Source organism: Ischnura elegans (genome assembly GCF_921293095.1).
Source record: "Ischnura elegans chromosome 13 unlocalized genomic scaffold, ioIscEleg1.1 SUPER_13_unloc_1, whole genome shotgun sequence".
NCBI lineage: Eukaryota > Metazoa > Arthropoda > Insecta > Odonata > Coenagrionidae > Ischnura > Ischnura elegans.
Window position 1 is genome coordinate 1617975 of NW_025791657.1, and position 19978 is coordinate 1637952.

At 39.3% G+C, this 19978-nt stretch overlaps 1 long non-coding RNA gene across 1 annotated transcript; it reads left to right on the forward strand.

Annotated features, from left to right (window-relative positions):
- Positions 1–2868: 2868 nt before the first annotated feature.
- On the forward strand, positions 2869–6415 carry LOC124172260. The gene is made up of 2 exons (XR_006868106.1): positions 2869–3741; positions 6077–6415. It is a non-coding gene; the product is annotated as an uncharacterized LOC124172260 (long non-coding RNA).
- The last annotated feature ends 13563 nt before the right edge of the window (positions 6416–19978 follow it).

Here is a 19978-nt window from a genome sequence, read left to right on the forward strand (position 1 = left end):
TGCCTTGTCCGTCACATTCGGACTCATACGAAGGAGACACCTTATTCCTGCGGTAAATGTGAAAAGTCTTTCTCTCGAAAGAGTCACCTTGTTCGTCACATTCGGACTCATACGAAAGATACACCTTATTCCTGCAGTGAATGTGAAAAGTCTTTCTCTCAAAAGAATAACCTTGTCCGTCACATTCGGACTCATACGAAGGAGAAACCTTATTCCTGCGGTGAATGTGAAAAGTCTTTCTCTCAAAAGTGTCACCTTAATGATCACATTCGGACTCATACGAAGGAGAAACCTTATTCCTGCAATGAATGTGAACAGTCATTCTCTAATAAGAGTTGCCTTGTCCGTCATATTCGGACTCATACGAAGGAGACACCTTATTCCTGCGGTGAATGTGACAAGTCTTTCTGTCAAGAGAGTCGCCTAATCTATCACATTCGGAATCATACGAAGGGGAAACCTTATTCCTGCAGTGAATGTGAAAAGTCTTTCTCTCAAAAGTATAACCTTGTCCGTCACATTCGGACTCATACGAAGGAGAAACCTTATTCCTGCGGTGAATGTGAAAAGTCTTTCTCTCGAAAGAGTCACCTTGTCCGTCACATTCGGACTCATACGAAAGATACACCTTATTCCTGCAGTGAATGTGAAAAGTCTTTCTCTCAAGAGAGTCACCTAATCTATCACATTCGGACTCATACGAAGAAGAAACCTTATTCCTGCGGTGAATGTGGAAAGTCTTTCTCTCAAAAGAGTGGCCTTGTCTATCACATTAGGACTCATACGAAGAGGAAACCTTTTTCATGTAATGAATGTGAAAAGTCTTTCACTGGAAGGAGCAACCTTGTCCGTCACATTTGGACTCATAAAAAGGAAAAACGTTATTCCTGCGGTGAATGTGAAAAGTCTTTCTCTGTTAGGAGCAACTTTGTCTGTCACATGCAGACTCATACTTAGGAGAAATATTATTCCTGCAATGGATGTGAAAAGTTGTATGCTACCAAACGAAACCTTGTCTAACACATGCTCGTACATAGGGAAGATGCCTTATTCTTGCATTGATTGCGAAATGGCATTTTCTCAATGGATTAACGTTTTCCCTCATTTAAAAACAGTGTTAGGTCTTAGTAGTCTAATTTATTAGTGTTCATCAGTCATCAAGGTAAATTATTCTTACTTCTACGATAAATGCATGTTTGAAATGAAAGAATTGCCTCACTGTTAAAGTAATACATTAATATTCAATTAGGTCCCAGACAGCACACATGCTACTGTATACATTAAATATATGTATACGTAGTGTATAACATGCGTATACAGTAGAAGATACACGTATACTGTATACGTATATAAACCGTCTACCCACCATCTACCAAATGTATATAACGCAGCAAATGTCCTCCTACCACGCATATACAGTATACGTATACAGTATACAAGACATATATACAGTATACAAGACGTATATATGTATGAAAGCAGAAAAATTCCTGCAGAATTCCAGGTTTTCTAGGGAAATTTTACTAAATTCCAGGTCAATCTTACAAGATAAAAGCTATGTATACGAATTTTACCACACTACATTTACTTAACACTTTTAATTAATTCTATAATTATGTATTATCCTAGTTAAAATTCTTACATTTTTAAAGAAATTATTCACTTATTTTATGAATACAACACTTGGAATATCAACAAATTTGTCAAAATTGAAAAAGTTATCTAATCAGTGTTTGCACTCATAAAGTGCAATTTAAAATGCAATCAATGCATTTTGAAGCATGCATGTAAGTATATAAAATAGGCCTGAAAATTGGCCTTGCACTGACAAATTTCATGTGAAACGAGTTTGAAATAAAAGATTTTAAATGCCAAGCAGGAGCAAATATTCATGGATATTTTGAGTGACCAAAAATCATGCATATTTCCAGATTCCCAATCACTGAACACCCTGAGTATATTTTTCTTGATTGAGCAAAATCCTGAATGCAGTTGTTGACATGCACTGCTGTATTAAAACTGAAATTAAAGTAGCAAAACAAAAACTAAATCTCTGTTCTGGTGCCAGTGTGTATTTAGTGAAAGCGTGGAAGTACTAGTACATCCATTTTATCATTTAGTGTGAGTGACATCTCCAGCATTTCAGAGTGTTTACGTACATTTGAAAACATCCTGTCTAAGCAGCAGAGAGCGTTCATAAACATAATGTAACATGCTAGTGTGTTTTGCATTGTTCTGTGGGAACACTTACCAGTTTGTTTGAGACTTCTTGCTGACAATAAATTGAATAGAGAAAAAAATCTGTGAGATTCAGGTCTTACAGGTTCTACAGAGGAAATGGAAAACACATGTGTGCTGTTAAAACAAAATAATTATATTTAACAAAATATTACACATATTTTTACTAATATACCACATAATCTCAGAAATACTTAAGAGATTGAATTCATTAGACACAGTAAAGGGGCAAAGCCCGTATGGTAAACCACATTTTGTGCTTAATTATCGTCAAGAGGTTTTAGCGGATCCTCTCACAGTATTATTTAATCAGTCTATTCATCCAATGTAAAAAAAAAACATTTTATCGTATGGGTAAATTCACTAAGCATAGTAAGTCAATTTAAGAAGTAGCAAGAATTATGTCAAATATAGGTAGACAAATATTTTCTGAATATTTTGATGAGTGTTGATAAATAACAAATACCGTTAGAAATGCCTTTATTCAATGTAAACGAAAATAAAGACCAATAGGATCAATATCAATGTTTTTGCCTGATTATCCTTCCTTGAGGTCACAAGAATCCATTAAGAACAAGCTCACTTTTCCTCGTATTTCTTCATCATTGGCAATTTGGAAAATTCTTCCTTACTACACCTGTAAATAACATCACATAAACTTTATTAGAATCTATTAGTGATACATCTAATTTGTCTAGTTAAAGCCCAGTGGGGAAAGTTTGTGCAGAATTAAGTTTGAATTACTTAAAAGTATGTGCGGAGTTGAATTAATTCAGAATGAATGTGCATAGAACGTGCTTAGATCATGTAAAGATCGTTTCCCGCTGTGAACCTTGAACTTTGAACATGTGCAAGGTGAACGTTCCCAGCACATTCTTTGAACTAAATTAGGGAACTAATTCAAAGGTTGTTCATTTTGTACATTATTTCACTGATGTCCGCGGGTTGTACGATCTCAGATGCCAAAGGATTCTACTGAACACCTCCCAATTCACATGGATCTCGAAGATTATTTCATATTTTCCCCCCAAACGTCTACACAAGGTGCGAGCGATGGTCACTTGATTACTCAAGCCTTTATATAATTTAAAATTCACGGAAATTCTGATTTTAAAAATTTGGCACGCAAAGCAATAAGCTAGGTTTTATAATAGGGAAAAAACTTTCTTCTTATTATAAGAGCCAAAATGTATATGTTGCGATGTATATGTTGCGGCTCTGCTGAGCTTACGGGTGAAAGTAACAAGAGTTCGGGGAAGGGGAAGGAGGGGAGGAGAATGAAGACGGGAGAATCTCAAGTTTGTAAAGAAATAATAACGTTCGCGGAAGCATACCCCAGGAGTTGTTTTAGCGGCTTCAACTGACACCACCTACTCTGAATTGCAACTCCGTCACTCTTTCGTGAACTCGTGGTGAATGCAGTTGTGAGCTGAGAATGGACCCCAGGAACTGGAGTGGAAGAGGCAGCTATCAGTTGCGACCACTAACGCCGATTTATTCTAGGTGAGTACGTAGTATTTACCATATAACTAAATTTGTTTCATTAGTTAATATTATTATTATTACAATTTTTGGTTCTCAGATTAGATGTATGAATTTTGTGAGACTCCACACATAAGCTCACTTGTTGCATATTCGGTTTGTGGTGATCGGAGGATACTCTGCGTGGCGGGAAAGGAGGCGTGACGCTGCTTTTCCCGCTCTAGGGTGCGTGGGTCCATGGGGCATTTCCGAGAATTTGGACCATGCACTGGGGTACACTACCCTTTCCCACTGCGACCCCTTCCCCCTCACGCGCACCCCCGGGAAGTGGATATATAGGGCAGAAATTCTGTCCCGCGTGGACAGTTTTTCTTGGCAGTACAGTGAGTGCGTTTGCTGGTGCCTGGGTTGGACGAGTTCGTCGTTCGAGGACTTCTGCGAATCTCCATCCGGGGACTCTTCGGTAGTTCTCGAACAACAACTCGAGTGGGAATGGAACCGGGTACGACCAAGTCCACGACCATCAGCACCGCCTCTCTATACTCGCTGCCACGTAAGTTCTATACCCAAGCATTCCACCTCCGTGCGCGCCAGCCTCAAATCCCCCGTGAAAGTGTACGAAAGGAATAACTGCGAACAATAAAAGCTGAGTAAGTTACTCCCAATGAGCATTTGATTCGCTCTCCCTTCGGGAGCTTATCCAGGCAAAAGACCTACTAGTAGGTAGCAGTGTCGTCCCGTCGCGACATTTTGGTGTCAGGTGAAAAATTAATTTATCCAAAATTCATTTTACTTTTCGGGGGCTTACTTTGCAGTGAATAATCTAAAGGACATTTACTCAGATTTTTTTGTTATTTTCGTTATTTTATTTTATTTTTGTGTGTGTTTTAATTTTGATATTACTTCAGTATGGCCTGGCCACAGGACAATTTTCCTTTCGAACGAAACTCGAATCCATTATTTCGGCAGGAGTATAGCTCGGATTAATTGATTTTTGTCCATCCGTTAATACCATAACCCCAAATGATTCAGAGAATTTACCTCATCCGCCATTCCCTACATCTAACTCCGCAATCCCTCACTCTTGAGGGACAAGTATATTTTATTCCGTTATTCAGTGGGGATGATGACGTATCGATAGGAACCTTTTTCGAAAAATTAAATTTAATTCGTAATTTAAGTGCTTGGACCGAACATCAAACGCTATGTGTCGCGCGCTTACGCTTGGCAGGTTCCGCTGCTGAATATGTGTCGGCTAATCCACACGTAGTCAAAAACTTCAGAGATTTTCTTCGGTACTTAAAACAGAGAGAGATTTTCTGCCCGTACTCACCTCTGTCACTCGAGTGCTTATTTTCCAGCTGCACTCAGCAGCCTCTGGAAACAGTAGCAAACTACGCAACACGGCTTCGGAAAACTGCAAGTCAATTGCTTGAAACACTCGCGGATCCGTCCTTGGAAGTAGCCACGGCGATGCTAGAAAACAGGCTTCTTTTGCAATTTTTGTCGGGATTACGAGAGGAAATAGGGCGCTTCGTACAAGTCAGACAGCCAAAGAGTATGTAAGCGGCCGAAGAGTATGCTCTGCAACAGGAAGCAAATGTGAAGAGTTACGCCACCAAAAAAAAATAGACGCTGAGTATGTGCACATGTTGGATAGCTCTCCCTATGACCCTGCCTTCCACATCCCTCCACCCCAAGCTGGGAGAATCACGAGAATACCCTCACTTTCCCTTTCCTCATCTAGCTTTCCTCAAGTGAACCACATCCCTGAAAGACAAGGTCTTCGCCCACACCCTACTCCTATACCCTCTCCTGTTCATAAACCTGTCGTTCAAGATCGCCCACCAAATGCCAACCGAAGCTGCTATTCTTGCGGAAAGACAGGTCATATTTCTAAATACTGTCGGTCGCAACCTCAACGCTGTTACAGTTGCGGGGGAAAAATCACACTTCTCCAAGGAATGTCCACTTCAGTGTTGCGGAATTTGTAAAGAAATCGGCCTTCGCCCGCTCGATTGCCCCATCAAAAAGACCTCCGAGAAACCGGGAAATGGGATAACCCCGACCTCGAGGTCGAGGGCGAAGTAATTTTAGCAGTCTCACCAGTATATCGGGTATGGCAGTAAGAGTTGAAATATTGGGAAAGCCTTACCGTTTTTTAGTGGACATCATGCAATAAATACTCTACGAATTATACCTGTAATTTATAATATAAAAGTCATTTATATGTATACATTAGGAGTTCTATATTATTTTGAGTCAATGCATTTTATACTGGGAATTAATCATTAACGTATTACTTTCTTTATTCTTATTTGAAACTCAAGGATTTTTCAATGCTTTCTTGTTACAGAATTTGAGTTACCAGCTTCCTAGTAGGCTTACAATGCTCCAGTCATCATTCCATGGACGTACAGACAGGCAGAGCCAATGGGGGAAGAGGTCAATGAAGAAACCCTTTAAAAATTTCATTTTTAAGCTTCAACATATGCGTGCTTTGCCTATTCGCCTATTGCCGTGGAATAATTTTTATGTGGAAACAATTAGTATATATGTTTATTCCTTTCATGCTATGTGTCATCATCATCAATCATTCCTCAATTACTTTTATTCGCTTGCTTACACATTGTTTCTATAATATTTGCCATTTCATATGAATGTCATTTTTATGAACATAAATTTTTACATTATATACCTATATTATATTATTATTTTATACCCTCCTTCCCTTCTTCTTGGATTTATTTCCAAAATGAATGTACATAAGATTCCTCCTTCGCCTGTCCCTACAATTGGTATAGCACTGAACTTGAAGCAGCTTTGATCATTCTTGCGGATTCATATAGCCAGAGGCAGTGCATCATGCATCCTATCCTATGGATCCTATTATATCCTATTCTATGGATCACCTTTGTTCCTTCTCGCTGTAGGATTTCGCCGGGTGTAGTGCACGATGCGTATCCTAGGAAGCAATTATGAACCTTCACAATGTAGGATCTGCTAAGAGATGGTGCTCGATACATATCCTATAAAGCAACTTTGAACCTTCTCAATGTAGGATCTGGTAAGGGGTTGTGTAAGGTAAATATCCTATGAAGCAACTTTGAACCTTCTCAATGTAGGATCTGGTAAGGGGTAGGGCACGGTGAATATCCTATGGAGCAACTTTGAACCTTCTCAATGTAGTTTCTAGCCAGGGGTAGTGCACGATGCATATCCTATGAAGCAATTTTGAACATCCTCAATGTAGCGTCTAGCCAGGGGTAGTGCAAATGCATGTCCTATGAAGCAACTTTGAACCTTCTCAATGTAGCATCTAACCAGGGGAGGTGCAAAATGCATGTCCTATGACGCAACTTTGAACCTTCCCAATGAAGCATCTAGCCATGGGTTGTGCAAAATGCATGTCCTATGAAGTAGCTTTGAACCTTCTCAATGTAGTATCTAGCCAGGGGTAGTGCATGATGCATATCCTATGAAGCAACTTTGAACCTTCTCGATGTAGCATCAAGCTAGGGGTGGTACACGATGCATATCATATGAAGCAACTTTGAACCTCCTCAATGTAGCATCTAGCCAGGGTTAGTGTAAAATGCATGTCCTATGAAGCAACTTTGAACCTTCTCAATGTAGCATCTAGCTAGAGGTAGTGCACAATGCATATCCTATGAAGCAACTTTGAACCTTCCCAATGAAGCATCTAGCCAGAGGTTGTGCAAAATGCATGTTCTATGAAGCAACTTTGAACCCTCTGGTAAGAGGTAGATCACGATACATTTCCTAAGAAGCAACTTTGAACCTTCTTATCGCACGATCTGGCCATGGGTAGTGCAAGATGAATAACCAAAGAACATCCTTTGCATTACTGTAGGAGAATGTTCTTTGAACTCGGATAGTGCGCCATTTATTGATTCTTTGGACGTTCATGAAGAACATTCTTTGCACTTAAGGTGCTTCGCTGGAGAATATTCTTTGCATATCTTTTGAACTAACTTTTCCCCACTGGGTAATGTAAAATGTAAGTGATAGTGATAATTTACTTATGCAAAACTCATTTCTGCTCTATTCTTCCCTTAGTACTTGGGAAAGGGTCTTTGTAATTATGATAGAATTTATTGATTGAAGCTTTCGTGGCTCATGATGATTAAAAATAAGTCAAATACGGGTGTATGCCGCGTGTCGTGATGGAGATAGCCCCGACGTTTCGCGACCGACTGCTGGTCACTTTTTCAAGGGAATAATGTTAGGATTGGGTTTATGCTGCCTTTTTATATTTCAGGTTGGAGGGGTGGGCGGAGGGTGTGGGGAGTTAGGACTGGAGGGGGAAGATAAGGAAATGTTGCGGATGACTGGGTTCCAGGTATTGCTGATTCTTAATCCGGTATCTCTATTGTAGTTGTTCTTGTTTTTCTTTATTTCTATGGCCTCGCGGATGAGTCTGGTTTTAAAATGTTTTATCCTCGCGATGACTCTTGATTTTTCGAAGTCGATCGCATGTCCGGTGGCTTCGTGCTCCGCTACGGCTGACTTTGAAGGGTAACCCAGTCGAATGGCCCGCTTGTGTTCTTCTATCCGAGTTTTGACTGTTCGTCCGGTTTCCCCGATGTATTTCTTCTCACTCGATCGGCAGGGGATTTCGTATACTCCTTCAATTTGAAGTGGCGTCCTATCCTTGGCATTTCCGAGGAGGTGTCGTACTTGGGAGTGTGGTTTAAAAATGGCTTTAATGTCAAATTTCCGGAGGATGTTACCGATCTTAGTCGTCGTTCCTTTCACGTAGGGGAAGAAGGCTTTCTTTTGGCTAATGATGTCTTCTGAGTCTTGGGAATTGTTCCTGTTGTCCTTGTTGATAATCTTTCTAAAATTTCGGGATATAGCTCCGTTGTCGTAACCATTAAGACGTAGTATGGATTTCAGCTTAATAATTTCTGATGATAGATTCTTCGGGTCACTCAGCCGGATCGAGCGTTCAATTAGAGAGGTCATTACAGCGTTTAATTGAGCAGGGTGTTGATGAGAACTGGCATGGAGATACCGATTTGTTGATGTCGGTTTTCTATACACGGCGTGGCCTAGGCTTCCGTTGTCATTCTTCTTCACCAAGACGTCGAGAAATGGCAGTTTTCCGGATTCTTCAATCTCCATAGTGAATTTAATATTGCTTTTAAGGGTATTTTAAATATTCAAAAAAATGTTCTAACTTCTGTCGACCATGCGTCCAAGTGATGAAAGTGTCGTCTATATACCGTAACCAAATTTTGGGTTTATGCGTTGCATTTTCGATTGCCACTGTTTCTAAGGTTTTTAAGAGCCATCCTTTTTTCTCCTGGTAACGTTGGCCTTCTGATGTTGGGATGCGGAGTTCCGTTCCGTTCCGAGCGGAGTTTACGATGGGATCTCCCATCTCTCCAGCAGTGGCGAATATTTACATGGTACTGACTGTCCACTACAGCCGAAAGGATGACCGAGTGCCACCCTTTGTAATTGTAATAATCAGCTCCTCCGTGGATTGGGGTCTTCATAGGTATATGGCACCCGTCAATGGCACCGATGGTTCCCGGGAAGTTCCACCGGGTGCGGAAGCAGTTCTCCTTGGCGGCCATTTCCTCCTCCGTCGACGGGAACACTATACATTCCATAAAATATCTGTCAAGGACAGCTCTGCAGAAGTCCCTTACTGACATGCACAGTAGCTTTCCCCACGCCAAAAGCAAGGCCTACCACTCCATAATCAGCCCCAGATTTTAAATAGAAGAGGGCTACAGCGACCCTCTTCGCCACCGGTAGGGCAGGTATCCTGTCGACCGATGAACGGTGCCAGTTCTCGGCATAGCATGTCAAACATGTCCCTAGAGACACGAAATGTTTGCAGAAATCTATCTACCGGCCAAGCAGGGACGTCTCCCTCCCATACCGCTTGAGCTCGAATATAAGCCCAAGCTCTTCTCAGGGCTCTTCGTCGCCTAAAATCCATGGCAATTAACCGCTTCAGGCAAGCAATTTCTAATTGCATATTTTTTCGCTGGTTCCGTATCATACGATACCTTTGGTAAGCAGCTATAGCTGCTATTACGTTACCGAAGTTCATGACGGTTCGATGTTTCCCCTAGGAACGAATTTGCGCTATATCGAAATTGCGCTATACGAGACATGGGTATATTTTATGGTAGGGAAAAAAACAATGAGAAAAATTTTGAGTTAGTTGCATATAGTGATTCTGACTATGGTGGAGACACTAGAATCAAGGAAACAGATACGACGAAGGAGTACATCAGGTTGTCTTATAATGTGTAACAATAGCCCAACCTCGTGGTGTTCATGACGACAATCTGTAGGCGCTCAATCTACAACCGAGGCCGAACTTATCGCTGCATGTGAATGCTCCAAAGAATTGAAGTACTTAGTAGAGTTATCAAAGGAACTAACAGGAAAAATAGTGAAAAGTACATTGATAACCAAAGTACAATAAAATTAATTGGAGCTGCAAGAATTAAAACAAGGCGGCATATTGAAATAAAATACTTTTTGGTTAAAATTGAAATTTATAAAGGTTTATTTAACATCAAATATGTACCGACTGAGTATTATGTCAGAAACAGTCGTCACCTCTGACCACGAATTGTGGCGATAACCCCGAAAATGGAGAAATCCACAAAAAGTAGGATTTGCTTTATAAATAATAATATTTATTAGACATAAAACAAAACACAATTTGCATTAGTCTTTGTCGTGACTGGTATACAAAATCTTACAAATAAAGAAAATTATTATATTATTAGTTCAATCTCTGAAAATATTCAGTCACAAAATATACAAAAAATATTAAAAGATACAATGAATTATAATGAACATTTTGGTGAAATTATGGAGAATATTAAATCACAAAAAAATTAAATCACCCTTGTCGCTATCAAGGAATTCCTCGATTGAGTAGAAGGCCTTTTTTATTAGCCAGGCATGCACAACTCTCTTGAATTTGTTAACAGTAACAAATTTAGCTTCAGAAGGTAAACTATTAAACAGGTTTATCTTAGTTACATGAACTGATTTATAAGTTTTAGATAGTCTACAGTAGGGAACATTTGGAGTCTCCTTGTTCCTGGTGAAATGCTGGTGAACATTTCCTCTTGTCTCCAAGAAGTTTTGATCGATCTTTACATCAAAAAGACACTTCTTTATATATAAAGAATACAAAAGAATATAAAGAATATAAAACTCAACCTCTCGTTGAACTCCACGTTACTGTCATCTCCACGTAAGTTAACGTGAGGTTTAACCAGACATTATAAAACCGCGCCCCCAAAATTATAAATAAATACAAAATAAATATAATATACATATAAATTCAGAGGTAAGGAAAGAAAGGGATAGGAACATGGAACAGAAAAAGGACGAGGACAACGTTGCTGTGGTAGGTGGAAAAAAGCCAGAAATCAGAGGGTAAAAATGCGGCCTGACTTAAATATATATTAATTATAAATACGCCAATGTCTCGGTAGGAATCAGATTCAAGAAAATTATGTCACCAACTCAATAAAATAGTGCAACGGAGAGAGTCACGGACTTATAAGCCGATGCACCGCAAAGTTAACAAAAATGTACTCCATGATTGAAGCACAAATGGTAACATCCACACTATTTAATTTATCACTTAACGACCGACCGTGGTTTCGACACTTGGTGCCATTTTCAAGGTAATCCAACAAAAACCTCTCTCGGTATATACACCCAGGCCAAGGTAGGAGGTGGGGGGGATATGGAATCGAAGTGAGGGGAGTGGGAGGGGGAAACAGTTTAGGTGAACAAAAGAGCGAAAGCCGAAGCCAGAAGACATACAACAAGAGGAGCGTGAAGGCCAGGGTTTTGACGTCATGGGGAAGCTTAACTTTAACTTAAAGGTGAGTCTGTACAAAATAAAACATCATTAAAAAATCGATATGGGCTCTTGGCAATTTCAAATTTTTTGAAATTGCTAACAGCCTAATTTCTCTCTGCCAATATCCCATAGATCCCTCTTTTACCGCTTAACTTTTATTTTCAATTCAATCTCCAATACTTCTTCTTCTTCTCTTGACATATTTGCCTCCCGCACCAATGTAAATTACCAATTGAAAAGACTATCTTTGTGACAACGACCTTTTGTATGTTTTGTATGTGTTGAAAATTGTTGTTATTTATGAAATTTTTTTATACATGTCTATTAATTACATTTACATAATTCATTTTGAATATAAACCCAATGTAGCCTTAGTGCTGTTTTTGGTGTGATATAAGTGCATAATTGCATGTGATTTGATTCGGCAGCTTACATATAGGATCCCCTTGCAGTCCCGCAACACTCGAATACGACCGTGTAATGCGGGAAACTTGGGTTAGGATCCGTAGGATACGATGAGTCTCATTATAACAGTGAAACCTCTTTACATCGTAATGGTGGGGACCAAAATTTGGGCAACACATAAAAAACGCATGATAAAAACACAAACGGTAATTCCCACACTATTGAATGTAACACTTAACGACCGGCCATTGTTTTCACGCTTCCTGTCATTTTCAAGGTAATCCAACAAAAACTCTCTCGGTATTTATACCCAGGCCAAGGTAGGAGGTGGGGGCATATGGGATTGGAGTGAGGGGAGTGGGAGTGGGAAGAGGTTAGGTAAACAAATGAATGAAGACCGAAGCCACAAGACATACAACAAGAGGAGCGTGAAGGTCAGGGCTTTGACGTCATGGGGATGCTTAACTTTAACTTAAAGGTGAGTCGGTACAAAATAAAACATCATTACAAAGTCCATCCGGGATGTTAGCAATTTCAAATTTTTTGTAAGCAAGCTCTTAGTCAATATAATGTAAAATATCTCTGCAAAAATTGCTTAAATGGTTGTTCAGGCATAAATGATTTTCAAAACAAGATTTTCCGTCGTTATATATAAAACTTCTTCTGTGTTCCTTCACTCTGTCTTTAAATCTTCCACCGGTCTGGCCAACATAGCACAAACCACATTCCTCAAACTTTAATTTGTACACTCCACTTTTGCCCATACAACCATAATTGTCCTTAGAATTGAATATTATCTTGTCAAGCGTCAATGGGTTATAAAATGAAATATTTTAATAATTTTTATATTTAGAGAAGACATTCCGGAGTTTATACGAAATGTTTCTAATGAAAGGTAGCTTGACCCAGCGGGTAATTTTAGTCGGGACTATACACAGAGATGTCAGTAAGTTTGTGGTTCCTTTGGAGCGATAGCGTTTAAGCATCTTGCCTATGCACAGAGCATTGAAGCCATTTCTTACTGCTATGGTTTCTATAATTTTGAGTTCTTTATCAAAGTTGTGGACAGTCATGGGAATATTCATTAACCGGTGGATCATACACCTCAATGCGGTTAGCTCATGCGTATGGTGATGAGATGAACCTACCGGAATAATAACATCAGTGAACGTTTCTTTTCTGTACATTGATAGATCATGTTTGCCACCCTTAATTGAAACATTTAGGTCTAAGAAATTGATATTTTCCCCACCATTATCAATCGTAAATTTAACCTTGTCAAGGATTGAATTTTAAACATTTTTAAAATTATCTTATTGGCGTGATGAGCCTGTCCATAAGCATAAAATATCGTCTACATTGTACTCTTCAGCCAATTTATTAATTGACAGTGATATGATTGTTTGCTGTAGAGGCAGTGACTTCCTATCATGGTGATACCCTGTAACTTTCAATAATTCAGCAAATTTTAACTCTAGAAAAAAAAGCCACCGGCACATGATTCACGAGGATATCCACAGGCTTCGCATCGAATGTGACAAAAATAATTTTACCAAACTACATTGTAACATAGTTAATCAAAATTGAAGCAAATATAATTTTTTTATATTTGATAGGCATAGATATCAAACTAAAATTTTTTGTATTCTGAGATTAACAGCATTTCTTATTTGCTGATTTCGATCGAGGTGAACTGTTTATAAGTGTAACTCTCTCAGCAGAGTATTGAAGGGGTCAGCTGATGACAATTTGAGGTCTTCCACTGAAGCAAAGGACTGCATTCGAGATGCGATTGCAGGCTATTCACAGATGGTATGCTCAGTCCAACCAACTGAAATATTCATTCCAGTGCCAGACCTCCAACTTCCCACAACCAATATGTTGGTAAGTTTTATCATCATCCAGGGCTGTGGCAGATCCAGGATAGCGTCAAGGTGGAGGCTAAGAGGGGTTAAAAATACCAACAGTAGTGGGGGTTGGAAAAAATTACCATTCTATCTAGTGTAAAATGGGTACCCAAGGATAGCCCAACCCCCTACCCACCTCCCCCCATATATCCGCCACTGATCCAGGGTATAACCTGTGTTGAAAGATTCATTCTATAATTTTTGTTGTAGTAATATATTCTTTGTGTGATGAAAATGGGTATGACTGGCATTAGTATATGCATTTCTGAGTAAAGTCTTCTTTAACATTACGACCTTCACTTTCATGACAGAAGGCAAAAAGTCTAATCGCGCTCATCCATTTACTCATATTTCACTTCGTTGTACAACACCGCTAATGTTATGAATTAAATGCCGCTTATCATATGTAGTAGGCCTATGGTGAACTCTCCCAATTCTACTTACAAGCCATTAATCTACAAGCCAGTAATACTTCCTTGGTAGCCTGCTCAGTCCAACCAACTGAAATATTCATTCCTGAGCCAGACCTCGGATTGCCCACAGCCAATATGTTTGTAAGTTTTATCATCATCCACAGTAAAACCTGGTTTAGTCTTCTTTAACATTATGACCTTAACCCTTCACTGCTGTGGACGTACCTAGTACGTCCGCACGGCAGACTGCGGTGGACGTACTTTTTCTTCCTCCCTGCCATGCGGTCAGCACTTTCGCCGAAGCACTTCGAAGGGACCCACTAATCCAGGACCCTATCCTCGACCAGCTCACCCACGCAGGACCGTCTCCTCGACCCTACGAGCAGGCAGCCTACATCCCGAAAAGTGACCGCTCTGACTGCAATTTGAAAATCAATCACTCAATACGATCATCAAAAACTTATTGTTTTCATCGCACTCCTGCCAATCGTGCAATCAAGTACGTCTTTGAACCGTGTTTCTGCGATGAAAAATAACGGTTTTGTTAACTTTGATAAAATGGCCATTTTTCCGATTGTCCGCAGCCACGTTTCTAGAAAAGTTAACAAAATAGTTATTTTTCATCGTAGAAACACGGTTAAAAGACATGCTTGAATGTTTGACTGGCAGGATTGCGATGAAAACAATCATTTTTTGATGATTGGATTGAGTGATTAATTTTCAAATTGCAGTAAGAGTGGTCCCTTTTCCGGAGGTAGTCCCCCACTGGTAGGGTCGAAGAGACGGTCCTGCTTGGGTGAGCTCGTCAAGGATAGGGCCGCGGATTAGCGACCCTTCGGAAGGTGTACCACACCCATCCTGGAAGTACCTGCTCCATGGGCCCAGGAAACGCATTTTAACATTTTCGCCGCATGTGAGGAGTAGGTTTTGGGTGATTGAACAGCAGCGAAAGGGTTAAGTTATATGATATATGGCAAAATGGCTAATCACCCTTATCCATGTGCTAATAATTTAATCTTAGTTTTATTACAACACTAATGTTACGAATTAAATGTCGCACATCCTTAAGTAAACTTTCTCAATTCTACTTACAAGAAAATACTCGTAACTGTAACACGGCTAGGTGTCAAGTATGTTCTCTATTTTTTAAGTAATCTTTCTTCTGAACCTAAGTTAAGGAACTTGCCCATTTTTACGTGTGAGAAAGGAATGAAGAATATAGTTATCTAAATTGACATTAAGTAATTAGCTCAGCGTTAATTTTAACTTGGATTTTCTACTACTGTACAATTTCAACTTAATTGATGTGCGTGGCTGCGAAATAGCCCCAGAAAAGTCATCCTATGGTGAACACAATTTAAATAATAACGCCTGAAATGCATCTTTCACTTACCATGACACTTTTTAGGGCCATATCTGTAGTGTTCAGTAGGGTTGATGGGTTATATTGACAATTATTTGGTGAAAAGAACTTTTTCGAGGGGCAAACCCTGATTTCCCTTAGAGATGAAGACGATCACTGGGTTTACTATTACTATCATCGCTAACGGCTTTCGGGAGCAGCTGCGTGTTGCACTTTGTCCTGCGAGCGTTCGCATCTATTACAGGGTACATCATCAGGCAATGAATAAAAATTCGGAAAAGGTTGTCAATTAATATAGTCATCCACCCTCCTCCATCCACTGGAGTAGTAGGGGAACTGGGCAACGCTGACGTCAGCAGAACTCTCAGCCCTGTCCTTGAGTGGTAAGCGGGCTCTTTCTCGTATCTTGTGAATAACCTTGCTGGCTACATAGTAGGGCGTATCGGAAAAATCGATTTTTTTTTCAAATCCATCTGGCCCATTGAAAAAAAGTTAAGGGACGGATCAAAAATAAGGCCTAAAAAATTTGAGACCTCTAGGTGAACCCCTGACCCTCGCTCAAATGAGATTTAGGGGGGGAGGGTCCAATTTCGAAAAATATAATATTTTATGATCATTCCCTATAGATTTTGCCGAGTCACTGCCCTTCAGGGCAAAAATTTCGTGCATTTTGACGTATCTGCCACATTTCAGCCACAAAATGCCTAATTTGAGTCCGCGTCCGCGAAGAAAATATTCCAACGTCCACGCAGCGCCGCGGATACGAGAGCGGCAGGCGAATCCCGTCCCCTCCCCGCTCGCTTCTCCCCCTCCCATGCCTCGAGTAAAGCAAAATTTATCCTGCGTGTGCTGCTAGGAGGGAGTTCATCCTTGATAATATAAATCGGAAGATGGTGGAAGGTAAAATATGATGAGTAGTGGGACGACTTGTTTCTTATTTGGCGCCTCGTCGTCGTTAAACAAATCGATGTTACCAACTTTTAGAGAAGTGACGAAAGATGGTTTTGATAAAAATCGATTTTTCCGATCCGCCCTACTACATAGTCACCGTTTTTTCTTCCGGAAGATTCTTTTCCAGGTCTGGCTGAGTGTAACGCCGCCAACTCTGTTGAAATTCTGGGGGCATTTCTCAATTTCAATAGCGGATGGGGGAAGGTGGACGAGTATATTAATTGAAAACCTTTTCCGACCTTTGTAAACAGTTGAGAGACCGCTCGCATAAAATATGAATGACCGCCTGGAACTCCGGAAAAAGACACGTTTGCCTCCCCGACTGGCTTTTTTTTGGGTTTCAACGGTTCTTTTCCAAGTCTTTTTGCATTTGCATCCATACTCAATCGCAGTGGATAGGCCACAAAAAGGTTATGTACTTACCGCCATTTAAATCGTACACAAGTTTTGAGGTGTTTTCCTTCCAGTGTGGGAAGATTTTCACTAATGTAGGAATCGTGCATCAGCTAGTAGTGGAATGCATTCACGCTTCCTCAAGTATTTACATTAAGGTTGCAGTAAAATAATTGAAATGTAGAATATCCGAACAAGTGTGTTGCAAAAATGCTTCCATTTGCGACACGGAAATATCATTATTGAAAATAAAGATGCTTGAAAATAAAATTGAAAAACAGCAGATGCTGCCGCACTGCATGAAAAAATTTCCAAACAGGAAAAGAAAATATTCAGGGAATATCATGGAAATAATGATGAATAGCTACCGTGAAATGAAAAGCAGAAGAAAATATGAAAAAAAAATTGTAGACTGCAAGAATCGACCCTTAGACCTCCGGTCAAGAGTCGTGCAGCGTAAACATTGAATTGCATTTCGCTCTCATTAGGAGCGTTTTTCGAAGGGAATATAAAATGTCTTTAACCCTTAGAGGACCAAGGGAGGGCTAAAAATGTCCGCCTTTTTATTTTTTCATTGTTTTATGAACTCAATCACCCAATACAGATTTATAACTTCGTTATATTGTCAAATATAGGTTTAAAAAGATAAAAACATCTTGATATAAGTGGAAAATTTTGTTCATGGAACGTTATGAGAGCGTAAATACGCGGTGGACACAAAGTAACCCTTCCTTGGTCCAACCTGTGGCATATTTTTCGACTGAATGGAATCGTGTAATGTGACAAATAGTTTTATTTGGCATTATAATTTATAATTGAATTTGTTTTTAAATTAAGTATTAACGTTTATTTTAATTCAAAAATAGGCTCCATATTGAATTTACGTATTTAAACTATAGGATGTAATTACTTTGATTTTATTTCACAAATTTTTACTTAACATAGTTTCAATTATTTTTCTATTCTAAAAAATCAGAATTCGTAAAAATAGTTTTCAATGTATTTATTTTACAAATTGATTAATTTTCTTTAAACGTTTTGAACTGCATGTGTAAGTAATTACTCTCTGTTTCTATTCACTTTGCTTACTCTTATAGGCTCTGCTTGGCAGAATTATGAACTGATACATTATGTCGAAAAAAAGCTTCTGAAAACCCTTCTGAAATTTTTAATGTTGTAGTCATTTCGTCAATAATACCTTAACAAAAACCTTTTCACTGTATTTATTTTATTCATTCATGAACAGGAAAGGGCACAAAGAGCTCTATCCAGCCATTCATGAAGCATCTTTTACAAAATGAATTTTTGCATCCCCCGGAAACACTTAGGTTACCAATCTAATCAGACTCACAAGAATTCGAAGTATTTTACCTTCATGTCAAACTGGAATGCCATTGATGCGAAAATATGAGTGCACCAATAACTAGCCCTCTTTCTTACCGTGATATTAGTGTTTTTAAATTTACGACACGCCGGCTAATTTACTCAATACCTTCACCCTCACCCTCAGATGCTGCGTGATTTGAACTCTCGCCATTCAAGATGCAATATGTACACAGTATAATGCAATTTATACAATCAGCATGCAATCCTAAAATTACCTATCATACGGTGAGCATTTATGGCATGCTGTCTGCAAAGCTCCTGTGAAATTTTGGTCCTCATGTTGACATATAGAGCTCCTATGCGGTGGCTTTTGAGTGAAAGGGTTTATATGTTTGAAAAGTTTTCTTATCTGCTTATCTACTTTACTGAGATTGACGTGTAATGAGAATTGGAAATTACAAGTGACACAGAATAAATCAGTTATGAAGAATTGAGTGAAACTGTAGTCTATGTTACTGAAATCAGTTCAAATAATGAAAGTAAGGAAGGTGAAGGAAGTGACTTTTGTAGGAAAAAATACAGCTAGGAAGATATGGAGTACTTTGCAAAAATGGCAAGGAAAACCTGAGTGATCCTCCTCGCGTGACTAGGCGAACCATTCAAAATATATTGTCGAAAAAGCAATGTTTACTACCTGCTGGTAAGGAAATGCGCAAGGAAAGTAAGGTAAGGAAAAGGATATGCGCAATTCATTTGAAAAAATTTCAACCCTGAAATTCTTGACATGGTTTTACGGCATACAAATGAAATAGCAGAACGAGCTCGGAGTCTAAAAAGGATACGCTAGAACTAAAATCCTTCGTAGGAGTTTTGATATTGTTCGGTGCAAACGGTGATCGGTGATGAAAAGTGACGGCAAGTTAGAACTGCATGATTGGTGGTTACATAGATTTGGAAGGTCCTCCTATATTGCTGCAAAGAGTTGAAACTGATATCAGGAACTATTGCCTTATTTGATGAAAAGTCTACTCGGGGAAAGACAAAGATGAAAAGACAAAGTTGCGCTTATTTTTCGGTATTCTAAATGGTCAATGCGATATCACCCAAATATTACATTTGTGAACCCGATATGTTAGTTGATGAAATGTTATCATTGCTTAGGGAAAGGTGTAGATTCATAGTATTCATGAAACAATAACCAGGGTAGTATGGGATACTTATAAGAATGTTCACCAACTGCTACGAGAGGTATGTGCTCAACATGGAAATAGTTGCCTGAGAAAATAATGAACCATCAACAAGCAGAGGTTCCAACAAAAAGGTGAACGCCTGGTGGTCCCAATCAAGAATTCCTGGGGAAATGTGTCAATGGGTAGATACTATAATTCTGTGGAGCCAGCAGAAGAACTTTATGAATTGACTATGGTTGGAACTATGCAGAGTAACAGAAAACGTATTCCTGAACTATCGAAGGGAACAGCTAGCCAGAAGATTTTTTCAAGTTTGTTTGAATTTACAGACCCGAGATCTGGGAGTCCACCGGTGACTGTTATCATTCATCACCAAAGAGAAGCCTAAGAAAAATATCGTTTCTCTATCCACACAGCATACAGAAATCTAT